The 19,536-nt window shown below is 41.5% G+C and overlaps 1 protein-coding gene across 1 annotated transcript in view; it reads left to right on the top strand.

Annotated features, from left to right (window-relative positions):
- The window catches only part of ZNF37A (zinc finger protein 37A), a 104,336-nt gene that overhangs the window by 28,352 nt on the left and 56,448 nt on the right, over positions 1-19,536 (top strand).

Raw genomic sequence — 19,536 nt, 5'->3', positions numbered from 1 at the left:
CTGCTGAAATGTACCATTGGCAAACTTTCATGGCCTTAATACAGGGTTCAAGTTATAGTTATACCTGAGCATCCCACTAAATGTAATCACGTTACCCCTAAAATCTTAGAGGAGTTATTGAACATAAAATAGTGCTATAGACTCAATTGTGTATTGCTCCAAAATTCGTAAGGTTGAAATCTAATCGCCAGTGTGATGGTATTTGGAGGTTGGGCTTTTGAGGGTGATTGGGTTATGAGGACAGAGCCCTCATGAATGGGGTTAGTGCCCTTACAATAGGAACTCCAGAGAATTCCCTTGCTGCTTCTGTCATATGAGGACTTAGGAAAAGACAGCCATCTGTGAACCAGGAAGTGGGTCCTCACCAGACATCTGGCACGTTGATCTTGGACTTCTCAGCCTCTAGAACTGTGAGAAATAAATTTTTGTTGTTTATAAGGCACCCAGTCCATTGTATTTTATTATAGCAGCCCAAACAGACTGAGTCATTGAGAAGAAATAGACAGTATTTCTGTTGGTTAAGGTGAAACATCCTAAGATTCATGGTATCCATTGATTTAATTTTAACATAATCCCATAGAAGGCATGGATGCTCTGATCCAGTGAATAATAAAATTATATTTTTGGCACTTACAAATTGACAAAATGGGACCCCGTGTACCGTATACCCCAACTGAAACCATTATAAAGACCTATCTAGAGAAGTGGTTATCACCTCTGCTTCTCTGTTTAATGGTCCAGTTTAGCTTATTCTTAGTCTGGAAATAATGATGGTGCTTTACAAGGGATTATCACAACCTTAATGCTATGGCCCATCTGTTAAGGACCCAGTACCCAATTTATTAAAATTATTGCTTCCATCCAAATAGCAAGTAGTAAATATTTTCTTATTCCAGGTTTGGCTAATATATTCTGTTCAGTGCTCTTTTCAACAGCCTCTCAGCCACAGTTTGCCTTCACCTCTGAAGGGACATCAGACACCTTTACCAGGCTACCCGTGGGATACCTCAGCAACTCTGCCATTGCATAGTCTTCGTGGGCAATACCTTAACTGCATCCAGTTTTCTCCAGGAGCACAGGTATGACATTACATTGATGACATCCTCCTCTGAGGAAATTCGTTTCACAAATCCACTTGGGACATACAAATACCCACAAAAGAACTCACAAAAAGAGACATAAGTTATTTCACCACACATAACACAAAGATCTACCCCCTCAGTTAAGTTCCTGAAAATTATTTGTAAACCAAGGGCCGCTCCATCCCTGACACCGTCAAGAAACAGCTATTGACTGTTTTTTTTGTTTTTTTTTTTCATTGTGTGTTCTTAACACACACAGTGTTAATACAGATATGTCCTTTAGTCCTTTTGGGGTTCTGTAGGCAACATATTTCCCCACTTAAATTTTTTTTTTAATCTCACTGATGCTGTTACTTTCAAATTGGCCCAACTTGTATAGGGCCTCCTCCAAAAGCAGGCTCAAGAACCAGTCCAAATTGAAATCAGCAGGTGCTCCCATTCATGCCCTCAGAGACTCTTTCACTGTGGGGGCTTTAGCAGCCTCCTGGAAGCCAAACCAAGGCTGCAAGGAATACCGTGCTGGTGGATGAGGCATTCTGTAAACCTCTTGATGTTGGTTTTGACAGATGCATTGCAGGCAGGGAAGGCAAATCCATGTACTCCAAATCTTTTGATGGTAGGTACAAAATACTATCTGTTTTGTGACGGGAATGATCTAATGCAGTCACCCTGATAACAAGTAGCTAAACTGATCCATCCACGGAATGGTGCCAAGTTGGTTGGTAATTGGTGGTCTCTACTGCTGGCAGATTAGGCACTTAACAGGGACTTTAGCCAGATCGGCCTTGATGAGAGTGAGTCCGTTTTGCTGAGCCCATGCATAATCTCTTTCACTCCTGCTGCGGCCACTTCATTCATGAGCCCACTGGGCAATGCCAGAAGAGGCTGGGAAAAGGGCCTGACTGACAGAAGGGGATGGGCATCCACAGAATGTGTCCTTAATTATTCAGTCCTCCAGTGAGGTTACTCTTTGGTGAGCATTCACATGGTACACAAATACCTTCACTCTGCCCATTTGGAAAGGTCTGGGCATGCACCTCTTCCCAAGAACTTTTCAAAGATTTTCCAGGGTACCCCTTCTTAGTCCTTGACCATTTAGCTAAACCATTAGCCACTGTACATAAATACGTGTAGACCCATAACTTTGGCCATCTCTGCTTCCAGGTAAAATAAACCAGGTGCACTGCTCAAATTTCTTCCCCTTTGGATGATTTCCTTTTACCACTGACTTTCAGGGCCATCTCAGAGTGGGGCTGCATACTGTGCAGAATCATCTAACCCAAGCCTGAGGTTTTTTCTTTCTCAGTCATCTGGTCATAGGGAACTCCTCATGAGGCCATAGCTGTGGATTTAGGGGTGGGGGGCATGGGGTTAACAGATATACTGAAAGCATTTGTAGGCATTGAGGATCTCGGCTCCATTGAACTCTGTTCTTATTTTCCTGTCCCAGTTTTCAGGGTTCTGTTCCCTACCAGTCAATGCCCTAACTTGTAATGAGGCTGTGTAAGGTTGGAAATTCAGTTTACATAGTAATTAAGCTACCCAACAGATTTGTCACTGGGTTTCCTTTCATAAGTCTCAGCCCTGCAGCTTTAGGGGATGAGGTGCTTTCAAGGTTATCATTGAAGCTTTAAGGTCCCTGTGTGGATCTTGAGCTGGGAATTTAAATCCCCGAGCTTCTCATCTTCTTTCCCCAAAGTTCTCCAGCACATTTAGAAGTAACAACCAGTTCCATTATACTCCTTGTGTTCACTAAATATCTAGGGGAGAAAATACTTGATTCCCAGAGCCTTGCTTTCTATAGGCACTTGATTACAGGTATCTAAAGGTAATAATTTGTGTATCTGTATTGCCACTGCATGTCATGGACTATCAGTGACCCTTTACAACTGAAACAGGATCTTTAATAGCTTTAAATCTGACTCTAGTCAGATAACAGCATCTAATTAAGAAAAACCAGACCCAGTTCAGAAAAGCCAGACCTAATTTGGTACAAATTTATGATTCAGGAAGGATTTAATTAGAGACATAGAACCATAAGAAGAGTGTGTATGTCTAAAGGGATTTATTACAGGGCTTTGGCTTTCTACAGCTGTGGGAACTGGTTAAGCAGTCTCTATAAGGTTGTTGTCTTCATGTCTGATGAAGGCGCTTGAAGTCCACAAGGCAGACAATAAGGAAAGGAAGGTGGATGTAATGCGGAAGAGAGCAAAAACAAACGAGAACTCACAACCATGAGTGGCGCCGACGAGGATGGGTTAAAACTGGAGTCAGTTCTCATTGCCTCTGACCTTGATGGTGTGGTGTCCTACAGAAGCTTGGCCCCTTAGTCACTGAGGTGGTATGTGCATCAGAGGAGCTGAAGGATCCATGTGGAACACAGTCCTAGAGGTGTCTCATGCCAATGAGGTGGTCAGTAGATCAGCAATAGCACGTGTGAGATACAAAATGGCTGCTACATCACTTATGCCCTCCAAGTCTTGCTCAAGAATCTCTTATGGTCCACCCCATGGGAAACATATAGGAAAAGGAATTTTGGGAAATGTAATTCAGTCTCGCCTAGGTAACACATTACAGAGCAACCACATTGGCCTATGAAGGAACTGTGAAATCAGTTCAATGAATCAGAGCTAACATTTTTAAAGAAATAAAACATAATATCAGAATTCATTATAGATATAGGTAAATACTGTTTTATGAAAAATATTTAAGGTCAGTTATATGTTATCCTGGACTGAAGTGGTTTTCCCCCAGATCCATTCTAATGTGACTGTTTTGGAGGTAGAGCCCTTAAAGAGAGAAAGTTAAATGAGGTCATAAGGGTGGGGCCCTAATCCAACATGACTGGAGTCCTTATAAAAAGAGGAGGAGACCCAAGGATGATCATTGCACAAAGAAAAGGCCATGCAAGGACACAGCGAGAAGGCAGCCATTTGCAAGCCAAGGAGAATACAAATCTACCAACACCTTGACCTTGGACTTCCAGCTTCCAAAACTGAGCCAAATAAATTTCAGTTAAGTCACCTAGTCTGTGGTGATATTTTGTTATGGCAGCTGAATGTTTGTGTCCCACCACCCCAATTCATATGTTGAAATTTAATCTCCAGTGTGATGGCATTAGAAGGTGGGACAGTTGGGAAGTGATTATGTCTGGAGAGTGGAGCCCTCATGAATGGGAACCCCAGCCTTTCCACCATGTGAGGACACAGTGAGAAATTGCTGTCTGTTAACCAGGAAGACAGTTCTCACCAGAATGCAACCATACTTGTGCATTAATCTTGGACTTCCCAGCCTCCGGAACTGTGCAAAATAAATTTCTGTTGTTTATAAGCTATCCAGTCTGTGGTGTTTTGTTATAGCAGCCTGAATGACTAAGGCAGCAGCCTTAGCAGACTAGTACATGTGTGTACTAAAGATTGAATCAGTCTTCTGGCAGCTTTTTTTAAAAAAACTAAGACAATCTTTCTAGAGCAGTTTCAGGTTCATAGCAAAATTAAGGGGAAGGTACAGAGTTCCCATTTCCCACACACGCACAGCCTCCCGTGTTACCAACATCCCGCACCAGAGTGGTGTGTATGTTATAATTGATGAGCTTACATTGACACATTGTAAAAGTCCATCATTTACATTGCAGTTCACTCTTGGTATTGTACATCCTATGGTCTGGACAAATGTATTCATGACATTTATCCATCATTATGGTATACTGAGTATTTTCACTGCCCTAGAATTCCTCTGCACGCTGCCTTTTCATCCTTCCATCTCCACCCCAACTCCTGATTTTTTTATTGTCTCCATAGTTCTTTGTTTTCTGTAAACTCTTTATCCCACTTTAATACTTTAGTTTTTTGCCAAGGTATCATTTAGTATACAAAATATTTTACTTAGTCTCTATTATTTTATAGTCCCTCACTAGAATATAAACTCCATCAGAACTGGGAGTTTTATCTATTTTACGCACTACTATGAATCCAGTGCCTAAAACTGGCACATTGTTAATAGTCAATGAGTGAGGGGCTTCCCTGGTGGTCCAGTGGTAAAGAATCTGCCTTCCAGTGCAGGGGACACGGGTTCAATGCCTGGTCGGGGAACTGGGATCCCACATGCCGTGGGGCAACTAAACCTGCGTGCCGCAACTACTGAGCTCGCACGCCTCAACTAGAGAGGGCTGCGTGCCACAAACAGCAGAGCCGATGCGCTCTGGAACTCAACGCACCACAACTACAGAGCCCATGCACCCTGGAGCCTGCTTGCCACAACTAGAGAAAACCTGCGCGTCGGAACGAAGAGCCCACACGCTGAAACCTAAGATCCTGCGTGCCTCAACCAAGATCCCACGTGCCACAACTAAGGCCGTACGCAGCCAAAAATCTTTTAAAAAAATGTTGAATGAATGTTTGTATTGGATCATGAATTTAAATGTATTTCTTACTGTAAATTGAGGTTGAAGATATTTGCAAACTTTGGCAATGTCTTACAGAAGTAAAAGTAGTCTTATCATTACAATTCAGCCATTGCTCTCCTGGATAATTACTCAACTTATTTGAAAATTTAGATTCACACAGAAGCCTGCATATGAATATTTATAGCAGGTTCATTTCCAAAATTGGAAGTAACCACGATATGCTTCAGTAGGTGAATGGTTAAGCAAACTGTGGTACATCTATACAATGGAATATTATTCATTGATAAGAAGCGAGGTGTTAAGTCACTAAAAATCATAGAGGAATCTTAAATGCATATTGCTTAGTGAAGGAAGTCAGTCTGCAAGGGCTGTACAATGTATGATTCATATTATATGACCTTGGAAGAGGCAAAACTATAGAGATAGTAAAAAGATAAGTATTTGCAAGACCTTTAGGGGGACGTTGGGAGGGTTAAATAGATGAAGCACAGAATATTTTTTCCTGATTGGTGAAGCTGTTTATTATTCTGTGTGATACCATAATGATAGATACATGACATTATGCATTTGTCCAAACCCACAGAAGTTTACAGCACAAATAGGGAGCCTTAATGTAGGCAAATTTAAAAATCATTGAGGAGTTCAAGGAATACCAGGAAGTATTGCAGACTATGACAAGAGAATCTATGTAACAACTTCCCTGAAGGAGGTGGGCAGAAAAGGTGCTAACTTTGGAAATGAGACTGTTAGCCTCAAGACAAAAGAAACTGCACATAAGCACTCTAGGTGACAAACTTGTTTTCCATGGGGTACAGGTTAGCAATTCTGATTTATACTGGAATGGAACAGTTAAGTAAGCGGATGGCAGATGAGGGAGCCAGGTTTATCACTATTGTATTGGAAGGTTACATATCAGTGAGAAGAGGAGGCTAGAATGATCCACGTGGTACTCTGGATTAGAGTTGGAAACATCAGTATGAACTCATGTTTAATTTAATATAGATACATATGGTTATATATGAGAATTATATAAATAGGCTTATGTACACGTTAGTGTACACAAAATATTCCCTTGCTCTGTCATCTGAGAGACTATAAAAACACCAAAACCCTAATAGCAGTATGTACATGCAGTGCCCAGATCTTGGTTCCTAAAACCATATTCCCATAAAAGGAACCAGGGCTTCTTGGAGAAGTTGCTGATTGTAGCACTTGGGCAGGAAATAAATAGAAGAAGCCTGGAGCATCTTATAGTACCAGAATGTAAGGAAGTGCTCAAACAAAAAAATACCACCTTGATGAGGATATGTCAGAGGACCACAGGAGCCAATCATACTGATACAAATTATTAAATAAATGGGGGAGAACAGAGCTCCTATGTAAAATTCCAAATAATTTATGTAGATTGCCACCAAGGAGGAAGAGCATAACTCCCCATTCTTGTGGCTCTGCATGGTTACTTCTAAAGTGTACTGTATGGAAAGAAAGACATAAAAATATAACAACCATGGAGAAACTGGACAAACAAGTGATCAAGGTCAGTATCAGCAGTGGTAGGTCATGTTGATGGTGTGTACCTCTGGTCTGATGTGATGAAAGTGGCATTTTATGTGCTTTTCCTTCCCAAATCCCACAACCACAGTTTAATCTTAAGAAAAATTTCAAATTTCAGCCAAGAGGCATACTGAAAAGTACCCGACCAGTACATCTCAAAACTGTGAAGTTCATACAAAACAAGGAAAGTCTGAGAAACTGTCATAGCCAAGAAATGCTTAAGTTGATATGACAACCAAATGTAATGTGATATTCTGGATGGGATCCTGGAACAGAAGACGACATTAGATGAAAACCAAGGAAATCTGAGTAAAGTGTGGATGTTAGTTAATAGTAATTGATCAATATTGGTTCCTTAATTGTAACAAATGTGCCATACTGATATAAACTGTTAATCATATTGGGAGCTAGATAGTGTGGGTTATATGAGAACTCGCTGTACTGTCTTTTCTATAAATTAAAATTATTCTAACAAAGTCTATATATAAAAATGTAATGATAGAATTAGGACATCATTATTTTGCCTCGTCCAGTGAATTAATGGCATCATCAGTTGTTACAAAGAGAGACTACTAGTTAATTATATGCCTCATGGTAAAAGAACACACACTGCATATGGTCTTGCTAAAGTGATCACCCTCAGCATGATTAGGCCTGTAAATCCAGCAGCCAGTTTTCATGGAGTACAGAGGACAAAGGAACACTGACTGCACCATGAATGTGTAAGCAGCAAAATCTGGACTGCACCATGTCAGATGCCCCAGGTTTTTCAAAGCCAAATTGAAAAGAACAGAAAGATATAGAAGAAAATCTGTAGAAAAAATTGAAAGCCATAATCAGTTCTTATTTTCTTGCTTTTTTAAATGGGAAAGACTAAACTATAATGCTAGAGATGCACACTTAGAGATAACACATGCTGTAAAGAAACGAAAAAAGAATGACTCTAAAATTCAAGATGATATTACTATGGGGAGAGGTAAATTGGGCAAGGGAAAGATTTTTAGGGTGGCTGGTAAAGTTCTATTTCTTGACCTAGTGGTAATTACTAGGATGTTTGCCTAATAACATTTATTTATGTTGTATATTTGTATGGTTTTCTGTATATGTGTTTTATTTAGTAAAAAAAAGTTTTGTTTTGTTTTTTTGCGGTACGCGGGCCTCTCACTGTTGTGGCCTCTCCCGTTGCGGAGCACAGGCTCCGGACGCGCAGGCCCAGCAGCCATGGCTCACGGGCCCAGCCACTCTGCGGCATGTGGGATCTTCCCTGACCGGGGCACGAACCCGTGTCCCCTGCATCGGCAGGCGGACTCTCAACCACTGCACCACCAGGGAAGCCCTAAAAAAAGATTTTTAAAAATTGAATATACGGGATGAATTGGAGTTCAGGTGAGGAAGGGAAACCAGGAAGGAGTCTTTTATAGTAGTTTAGATGAGAAGTGATGAATGCCTAGTATGAGGAAATGGTGGTGTGGAAGAGCTCTAAATAAGAGAGAAAGGCAAGAGGCAATGAGTAAGACTGAGTAGACATTTGGGTGTTTGGTGTGAGATAGAGACAGATCAGGGAGTAGGTATCTTATATCGAGAAGACTTGAACTTTTATTCTTTTGAAAAGAGCAGGATGTAATAATAGTTTCCACGTGGAGCCAAAGGGCAGAGAGTAGGTGCTGAGCTTTGTTTTATTCATCTTCCTTCCACACTTTCTTCTTATCAGTCTGATGCTTGAGAGCAAAAAAAGTTTTTTCATTTTCTTCAATTCTGCCTCCCTCTATTAACTGCAGCCCTTCAGTGTAACTTCACTGTCTCTGCTATCTATAGAACGGAAGCTGAGGAGTCTGAGGTATCTTCATTCCAAGTGGATTTTATAAGATCACATATATGGAATTACATGAGTGCATGCACATTTATTTAATGGTTTCTTGGCTGTTACTGTTACTTTCAAATAAAGCGACCCTAACTGATATTGACATGTAATTTAATGATAAAGGTATAATTGCCTATAAACGTAGAAGAAAATTAAATGACCGCATCCTCTTTTAAAATAGGCATAATTAAATTAAATATGCATAAACTCCAGAGAGATTGATTGGTTTTAAGGAATTGGCTCACAAGAAGTGAGCTTACCAAAGGCTCCAAACAGCATCCCTATCTGCCACTAACACTTCAAGCATGTATAGAAGGGATATCTTGACATGCTCTACACCACTGAACCCCTAGAAGTTTCACTAAGGTAAAATTCTCCTGAATTTTTTCAGATTTATTTTTCACCTTTTGACATGCAAATATATTTCTGCTGTCTTTCTCTTGTCCTTCTGGGACTTCCATAATGTATTGCATATACTGGTTTTCATCCATGGATTGTTGTTAAATTGGTGTCTCTGGGGAGAGAGAGGGCTGGAATCTTATTTTTGCCATCTTGCCGATTTTCCATTTATTTAGATCTTTAAAAATCTTTCAGTGAACTTTTCATCAGGCAAGCCTTGTACAGGTCTTTCAGTTTTCTTTGTAGAAATGTTACACTCCTTTTGTTAAATTCACTGCTAAGAATTGTTTTCTTTTGATGCTATTGCAAATAAGTTTGTTTTCTTAATTTTGTTTTTGGAATGCTCATTGCTAGTGTATACAAGATCAATTGATATATATATATTGATCTTGTGTCCTGTAACTTTGCTGAACTCATTTATTCTAATATTTTTCATTGGGTTTCTAAGCATTTTCTATATACAATGTCATGCCATCTGCATATAGCAATAGCATTACCTCTTTATTTCCCATCTGTATGCCTTTTGTTGCATCTTCTTTCCTAATTGCCGTTAAGACCTTCAGTACAATATTAACTAGAAGTGGTGAGAGTGGTGTAAGGGCAAATAGAAATGAAAAGTAAGAGGATTATTATTCTCTGTTAAAAATAATGGAAGAGACATCCCCCCTTCGTTTTTGTAGAGCATTTTCTTTTGTAAACTTGTAAATTTTTTATCCCTTTGAGATGAATATGAAGCTTTTAAAAAGCCTCTTGGCAGTTTTGCACCCCTACAGAGTATCTTTCTCAAGGAGCCTCAGAGCCATCTCTTTGAAATACTTCCAGGGAGATAGCACTCCTTTTTCCCAGTTTCTGGGGGAGGGTGGGAGCCTAACTTCAATGGGTTCCTTGCTCCAAGTTGCAAAACTGCCTCCTGTCATAAAGATATGAGAAGCTTGTTTTTCCTTTTATAAAGACAACAGATGGTCATCCCAATTACCAGATGAATTTTGGGTGAACTATGTGCAATAAATGGTACTGTCAAGTCCTCTTACTTAAGGACTAGTTATTGTTTATCTTGAGAACATGTATGTAATGAGTTGTACCTGCTTGGCTTTATAAAAGGGTGAGATTTCTCTCTGTCTTTGCAGTCTCTTAGCAGATTGCCTGTAATGCACATCACATTCTGGTTTTATGCTTATTCAATGATAAAATTCTTTGTCTTCTACCTTTGTAAGTAGGTTTTCTGTGTTGGGAGAAATTTTTATTTTTAATTATATTTCTCCAACAATTTTGGTAATAAGAATGGGATGAGTCTGGCAGTTCTTGATTTGAGCCAAATCAACTGAAAGTCTGTGGCCTCACAATAGTCAGTAAAAGACCCTAAGTTATTTTAGCTCTATGCTTTTTTGGAATACTGGCTAAACAAACCTCCCTGTTCAAATTCAAGATTTTACTATTGAATGAACATGGGTAATAATGGGCTCTAAACTCTCATCAAGATCACCGTATGGTTGGAAAATACGGGAAGCCAGGAATGTTGCCTGCAGGTCTCTTTTTTTAAAGCAGTTAGTATCTGTCTGTCACATGGGGAATGGGCATACACGTTGAGACTCCAATCCTGCAGTGGGCAGAGGACAATTCTTTTGATTTGCAGAAGTTCTTAGAAGGACTTTATTCCAGTAAGTGAGTTGCTGATATTTATGGGATGAATATAATTCTAACTATCCTAAGAGGAGTTAAAAATTATTTGGATAGCCAGAAGGAAATATCGAAAAAACAGGAGAGAAAAATGTGAGAATTAAATACATTTCCTCTTTCACAGAACCCTACTCCTCCTCACTCTGCTTGTCCCTCCTCCTACTTTCCCTGAATGTCTTTACCCCTCCGTGCCTGAAACTGACTTAGGGGAAGAGTGAGGTGATGATCTTTCAGATGGGTGGTTCCCTTCAGGGTTTTTTTTTTTTTTTTTTTTGCAGTACGTGGGCCTCCCACTGCTGTGGCCTCTCCTGTTGCGGAGCACAGGCTCCGGACACGCAGGCTCAGCGCCCATGGCTTACGGGCCCAGCTGCTCCGCGGCATGTGGGATCCTCCCGGACCGGGGCACGAACCCGTGTCCCCTGCATCGGCAGGCGGACTCTCAACCACTGCGCCACCAGGGAAGCCCAGGGCACAACTTCTTTAGCTGGTAATAAATTACCTGCTCGGTTTGAGGACACAGAGTTATGTACTTTGTGGCCTAGACTGGGTCCATTTCATGTCTTAGACCAGATGACACCTTAAGTAGTCCCTTATTATCCACACATAGCTAGGAAGGCACATATGATAAAGGGAGAATCATGGAAAGATTAAGAGCTTGGATAAAAGAGTCTGCGTAGTAAGGCAACATATGGAGAGTAGCTGTACTAGTCACTTGGAAAAAGGCAAACAAGGTGTTCAACTGATTAATGTAAACACAGGAAGGGAAACCAAAGTGCCCACATGATTCATATTTTTCTTGTCTCAACATGAAGGAAACCAGCCCATCCTATTTGGGTCACCAGCACAGCTGATGCCATTGAGAAGCCAGCCAGGACTCCTGGGTAATTCAAGTGCCTTTCTCACCAGCTGATGTTACTCATTTAAACGCTTCTTCTCCCCATGCCCCAGAAGACATACACCTCAGTGTGTTTTCAACTTACAGCCCACACATGGGAATGTATACTGATTTATTGCATAGAATTCAGCAACCAGCAGCTGCGTGGAATCCTGTAATTAGCAGATTTTGCTCCTTTGATAGAGCAGTCACGTTAGGGTCTGGAAGATCACTACATAAAGGTGGCCAGGGGAAGCTGACTCTTTGCCACGCCACCCCTCGTAACTGTGGAGTAACTAAGGAAGTTACGAACTCTTTGAGAAGGGTTGCTAACAGCTGTACTCGAAGCCTTTCCACTGAAGTTGAGCTGGGAGATACTGCAACAGTGTACCCAGAAGACATGTGAGTCCCCCACTGATTTCCGTCAGTGGTTTGTTGAGGCTTTCTCAAAATTCCCTGATGTGAACCTGGGGTCAGGTCAAAATATGCTCTAGTTTTAGCAACCTTTGTTTTGACTCTCTAGCCAACTGTCCAAATCCAAATTAAGGAAAAGTGGGAGGATGGCAAGGACAGACTGTTAGTCAAATCTGAGCAGCAGCGACTCACTTTGGGGATAATCTAGAGAAAGTGAAAAAAAGAAAGGCTTCTCTGTTGGCTGCTCAATTAGAACTCCTTGCTAAAGGGAATGCTCCCTACTCCAGTCAGCCTGTGACGGGATCAGCGAGAGGGGACTGTAGAGAGAGACTCCCAGGGACAAGAGAATCAGCAGGACCTAGAACAAAACCTTCAGCCAGGAAATACTTGGCAAATGGCTCAAAATTGGCAGATTGTGAGAATCTCAGAGGTGGGAGCTGGTGAACCACATGTGTCAGTAACTTTCCCTCAGGCTAATCTCTGCCTGCTCTAATAAAGCCTGGTGCTACTTATTCTGCAATTTCCTCAGAAATTTCTCATTTTCCATCTGGCGGCAGATCGATACAGAGGGTTGGTATTTTGCATCAGTCTCCTACTTGTTCCTTTTCCTCCACAATTCCCATGCAGACAGGTCCTCTAACTTGGGAATGCATGTTCTTACTTTCTCCTGATCCTTCTATAAACCTATTGGGGAGAGACCTGCTGTGCAACTAAAAGGCTATCATATTCTGTACTCTGGATGGAGTAGCTGTGGAGCTCCTTGGGGAAAAGACACCTGATTTGGTCATGATGTGGCCTTTGAAAGAAAAGGGGTATGGCAGGGAGTGGCAGTTTCACACCATGCTGGGCAAGCGCACCAAGTGAAACAAATAAGTGCATCATGCTGGGCCTAGGAAATGATTTTTCTTTCCTTCTACCTATGTGGAGAGGGTTTCTGAATTGGAAGATTTTGTTTTTAACATCTTTGTCTTGTTCCTGATCTTAGGAGGAAAGCGTTCAGTCTTCCATCATCAAATATGACGTTAACTGTGGGTTTTTCAAAAATGGCCTTTATTAGGTTGAGGCAATTCCATTCTATTCCTAGTTTGTTCTGTCTTGTATCATGAAAGGGTGCTGGATTTTGTTGAATGCTTTCCTGCATCTATTGAGATAATCATATATTATTAAATGAGATAACAATATGAGTTTTTTCTGTTAGTATGGTGTATTAATGTAATAGTCATTTTTGATATTCTATAATTGATGGTTTAGCATCTTGAAATCATGGGCCAAGTTAATGGCTAAAGATGTTGGCATACATACCATCCCTGTGTTTCCACAGGTGCATAAAAACCCCACCATCTGTGTTTTGCTTCCTGCCCAATAGGGCACTTCCCCACCTAACACAGTATAGTTAGGTTACTATAGTTTATCACCACCACTGTAGTAAGAAAGGCTTTCGTTCATGATTTCTCTTCATGTCTTCTGTCTCTTGACTGGTGTTTCCCCATGTGGCCCTGCCTGGTGTGGTGTCTCCCATCCTCTTGAACACTGTAAGTAATGAAGTCTTCTTTCAAAGACAATTGTCTCCATGTCTATCATTTTATCATGCCTGATTAAAACAAATCCCAGGTACGTCTTAAAACAATTGGTGCAGTGAGCCGGGTGGTTCAGTGACGGATGAGGATAATATGTCTCCAGCCGGCTTTTGGCTTACTAACTGGATCCAGCTGACAGCACATAATGCTTGGGAAGGCTCTGCTGGCTGTTGACATACTTGCTTTAGGAGCCACCGTGTAGTGTTGTATCTGTTGGGTTTTTCTGGTTATCCAGTCCAATTGTGTCAGAGCTCAGAAAGCTGAGCCCACCCTGAGCTTAGGGTGCTGTAGTCTGAGCAAAGAGGTCCCCACTTGGTCCCTATGTGTTGTGATGCACCTAGTCTGGATGCGGTCTCCAGGGCTGCTTAGGGTAATTGGCTATCGTACTGAGCAAAGGTTCCCTAAAGGGATGGGAACAGTTACCCTCCCACCCTCACCTGGCGAGCTTGATCTGTAGGTAGGGGCTGCTCCAATATTCTCCCTTATTTTCCTTGTATGCAAAAGACATACTAGCCTGTCTCATTAGGTAGCAGGATGCTACCTGGTTAGTCATCCTTAAATTGGAAGGACCTAGTGACGATCAGCTTGAGGGCACCCACCCTACAGAGACCATGGCTCCCCACAAATGTTATGTTATTGCAAAATCCTCTGCTGTTCTCCACCGTGCTGTTGTCACAGTTTGATCCCAGACCCAGTGATATAAGATAGGAGGGCCCATCCCTGGAGACCAATGGCCCAGTGTTTAAGGAAAAAGGGGAAAGGAATATCTGTTTCGAACTCCCCCTGCAAACTAAGGATGTGGTCCAATTAATAAAAAATTATAAAATAATCAATTATATCTCCTAAGTGCTGCTGATTATCAGTACACAAAAGGTCTTATACTCTTACCAAAAAATTTTAAAGCTAAGGCTGATGCCACTCTTGAAAATTCACAACACTTTCAATGGTTCAACCTGTTTGTGGTTATTTGTGAGTTCAGACGTGTGAATGACAGACACATTAATGTGTCATAGGATTATCAAGTTCAGTCATTTCAATTTTTGCAGTGGTTGCTATTATCTGTTTTTATTTGTGTACATTTGAATCCTAAAACACAAAAATGCAAGTTTAAACTTTACGATGAATTTTCTGAAAAGTGGAAATTAATTAAGCAAGGAAAAATTCCCTTTGAAGATTTTTTTACAGTATGTAAAAATGGTAGTGGTAATTCCCTGGTGGTCCAGTGGTTAGGACTCCATGCTTTCACTGTCAAGGGTATGGGTTCAGTCCCTGGTTGGGGAACTAAGATCCCACAAGCTGTGTAGTGTGGCCACAAGGCAAAAAAAAAAAAAAATGTAGTGAGTCAGATATAAACCGGCATATACTAACAGCTAAGCATAAGAGATGTATAATTTCTTCAGCTAGTACTATAGAAAGAAATAAAATAAATTTTTTGATTAATAGGAATTCAGATTGAGATATAGTAATTGCAGCGGAAGCTGTAAATACCCTCCACGCCATACATCATCACCAGTCTTTCAGCTCAAATGACTGCATGTACTGCTGCCAGAGTATTTTCTAATTCCAGAGTTGCAATCAAAATTTCAAGTGCCAAGGCTTCCCTGGTGACACAGTGGTTAAGAATCCGCCTGCCAATTCAGGGGACACGGGTTCGAGCCCTGGTTGGGGAAGATCCTACATGGTGCAGAGCAACTAAGCCCGTGTGCCACAACTACTGAGCCTGTGCTCCAGAGCCCGTGCTCCACAAGAGAAGCCAATGCAATGAGAAGCCTGCGCACTGCAACGAAGAGCAGCCCCCGCTCACCGCAACTAGAGAAAGCCCACGCACAGCAACAAAAGCCCACTGCAACGAGAAAGCCCACGCACAGCAACGAAGACCCAACGTAGACAAAAGTTCAAAACCTTTAAAAAGGGTCTTCCCTGGTGGAGCAGTGGTCGAGAGTCCGCCTGCCGATGCAGGGGACACGGGTTCGTGCCCTGGTCCGGGAGGATCCCACATGCCGCGGAGCGGCTGGGCCCGTGAGCCATGGCTGCTGAGCCTGCGCATCTGGAGCCTGCGCTCCGCAACGGGAGAGGCCACAACAGTGAGAGGCCCGCGTACCAAAAAAAAAAAAAAAAAAACCTTAAAAAACAAATTGCAAGTGCCAGGATAAAGTCCACTGCAACAACAACAAAAATAGCTTCAGTTATGATTACAGAGATTATCAATGCTCTAAATCCCTCATCTTTTTTCTTTTTAGCATCATTGCTGTGGATGCAAGCAATTACAATGCAGAAAATACATATTTTCCCCTTGCTTCTACATTGCTTTTGGTTGAGGTAATAAAAATACAAATTTTGGTGGATGTTTGCATAAAGGTGCAGACATGTTTATTCCAAGGTTAAACAAAACATGAATGATTCTGTGGAAGATGATGACTGTGCTGCCCATATTCTGCACAATGCTTGCTGTTCAAATAGCTTCTGATGTTCTTTCTATTGATGTTGAAGTAATTGTCATGAAGTTGTTCTCTTACTTCAGCACTTATACTATTTGAATTGAGTGATTAAAGGATTTTTGTGAGTTTTTAAATTGGCATTCAGTATTTTTCATTTCTCTTGCATTCAGAAACTCATTGACTCTCTTTAACAAACACAGCTGTAAGAGTTCTCAGTTTATTTAAAGCACTGAAATAATATTTTAATTCTCAAGGCTCCCAGTTCTTGTTTAACCTTTTAAATATTCCATTGAATGAAGCTAATTTGCTTATTTCTTGTACATAGATTTCAATATCTTTTTAGCAATAGGATTATGGAAATTGAAAGAAGAGCAAAAAGTGTTAGTGAAATATTCCACTGTTTAATGAAACTTAGTGAAATCTTCATGTCAGACTGTTCTTAAAAGGGAAAACATTACTTATGGAATAATAGGAATAGGAAAATAAATTTTGACTTGTGGATAATCATTATTGTACTTGCCATGACTGTATTTTGAAATGAGTTTCATCTCTTGAAGAATTTGATTCTTTTACATGGATGTTACTAACTGCTCTTATAGCATGAGGACAAGTGGAATTGTCATGTGTAGTGTTAAAAAGGAAAGGAAAAAAACTGACAAAAAGTTTTCTTTTATCAGTGGACAGACAGCATGTTAAAAACTTGTTAATCAAGAGATCCATCATAATCCTGAAGAATGGAAAAGGCAAGTTCTGCCATGAATAATGGTATTGTTTCAACAAATCAAATCTGAAGAGCAATTCCTAGAGTTGTTAACTTTATGCCATTATATCTGCTCAGAACGCTAAAGTTGAATGCCTTTTCTCATTAATGAATGTCCAATGGACAAAGAACGAAGTAAGAGAGATGTGACTACTGTAGAAGATATGTTATAATGAAAATGGAGCAATGTAACAGTCTCTGGAAGAAATTCTATAACTCAATTCTGCAAGGAACTGTTAAGGAGAGCCAATATATCAGGAAAATAATTAATGAAAGATATGTAATTTAGATACTTAAAATTTATTTCAGATGAACAACGAATAAAAGTATGTCTCATGGCTTGTATTTGCTAAATCTGGCAATTTTACCCAATGTGCCCAAAGTCACCGACCCTTTTTTTTTAATTGAAGGAAGTATACTTGATTTAGTGTTGTATTAGTTTCAGGTGCACAGCAAAGTGATTCAGTCATATGTGTGTGTATATATATATATATAGAACTTCAGTTTTATATAATCTATATACATACACATAAAAATACTTTTAGATTCTTTTCCATTATAGGTTACTACAAGAAACTGAATATTATTCCCCTATGCTATACAGTAGGTCCTTGTTTATTTTACATATAGTAATCCCAAACTCCTAACTTATCGCTCCCCCCTTCCCCTTTAGTAACCATAAGTTTATTTCCATCGCAGAGACTTTTCTAATTGAAGTGGCTCTAAGGCTTTCAGGAAATGTACCGTGCACAGCTTTCTGGCACAGGACGGGGCTGTCACTATGGGCCTTCTGCGCATGTGCACTGCCTCCCCCTCCCCCCTCCCCCCGGATGCTGGGCGTGTTCCCGTTCCGCGGCCGCTGTCTCGCGAGGAGATGGTTGCGGAGCCTCCGGCGGCTGCGAGCCCGGCAGCTGGCGAGCAGGACGCTGCTGTGGAGCACCGGGGGAAGATGAAGCTCCAGGCTAGAGGCGGGTGAAAGAGGAAACGGCTTTGTGTCCAGATTCGGTGTAAATCTGGCCCCGTTTTTATGCACCTGTTGAGAACCTGCACGTCCCAGCGCTTAATTTTCTCATCTCCAAGGTGCCCTGTCGTTTGAGGCCTCGGTAAGACCGCGCGGAAACTGGCCCTTGGCTGTCAGTAGATGCGCACTTTTCTTCTCAGCGGAGACCCTTGTTCTTTTCCACTCAGTATCTCGCTGAATCCTCCCAACCACCTGTGGTCAGCGTCGCGTCCCCTTTCTAACAGTGAGGCTCCAAGACGGGATAGGAATTCAAAGTGGCGAAGAGAGCAGGGGAAGGAGCAAGGATAGATCCCATGCCTCGTTCTCTGCCCAGCATGAAATCTGAGCATGAGTCGGTCGCAGCAGTAAGCAGCTTGAGTACCCTAACCCCTCAAGGAAATAGTTTTGAAGTGAATGCAGCATTGGTTTGGGGGGATTTCTTCTTGTTTCTAAAGAACCTGTGAACATAAGTGGAGGCGTCCAGGCCCCTCTGACCCCCTCCAGCTTTGCCTGTGCCCTCAGTAGCACCAGTTTGCTTTTACAGGAGGTCCTGCTTAAGGTCCAGGAGCTTTCGATCTTGGATGAATATTCTAACTGGCTTAGGTTTCACCTTTCTTGCAACAAAGCGGCTTTTGTGAGGTAGGAAGGGGGATTCCCGGGAGCGGGAATTGTCCCGGTAGGACAATCAGTGCGCCTGAGACCTCAGGAGAGATCCAGAGCCCAGGTGCAAAGACGCTTGTTGCTCAGCTGGAAGCAATTTGGGTCCTCCTGCCGGAACCAGTCATATGCAGACTCACAGACTGGGTGATGGTGGAAACCTTGGGCCAACTTTCCAGAGAGATGTACGCTGTGGTTGGGATAGGAGGACAAGACAAAAGGAACAGAAGATACTGCTTCTTGGGGAGTTGTGAAGGCATCGTGTGGCGGGAAGAGCTGACCAGCCACAGGGGAGGGAATTACCGTCTTCCTTCACTCTTTACTCCACTCTTTCTGAGCTCTGAGCTGTTCCCACACTCGGCACAACTAGAGATATACCGATGCCCCCTGTATCCCGATCTTACAGAATCAGAGATGGTACTGCAAGACAGGTCGTTAAGACTTGGACTTAAGACAGGTCTATTTCTGCTTTACTTAAAAGATGGAGTTGGATTGGGGTGGGCAAGAAGTGGGTCAAAAATGTTAAGTGGTTACAATTCTACGTTTTGTTATGGCAGAATCAAGAGGAGACATGGAGTCTCTTGATGGTCTAGGCAGGTCTTTTCTGCATTAACAACAGATAAGTCAAAACCGGTTTGGTTTGTTTTTTTTAAATTAAAAAATACTTTTGAGACCTGAAACCAATTTAAGAGTAAACCGTTTTTTTTCCTTCCAAAAAAGACCAGCCCTTTTTTCCTTCCAAAAATACCCCATCCTTTTTTTCGGAACCTTGTTGAGATTCTCTGGTTTGTAATGAACATTACAAATTTTTGTGCTGAATATTTTTGCTCAGCATCAG

The sequence above is a fragment of the Tursiops truncatus genome, chromosome 16 (genome assembly GCF_011762595.2).
Source record: "Tursiops truncatus isolate mTurTru1 chromosome 16, mTurTru1.mat.Y, whole genome shotgun sequence".
NCBI classification, from domain to species: domain Eukaryota; kingdom Metazoa; phylum Chordata; class Mammalia; order Artiodactyla; family Delphinidae; genus Tursiops; species Tursiops truncatus.
This window is presented reverse-complemented; position numbering and strand designations above follow the sequence as displayed.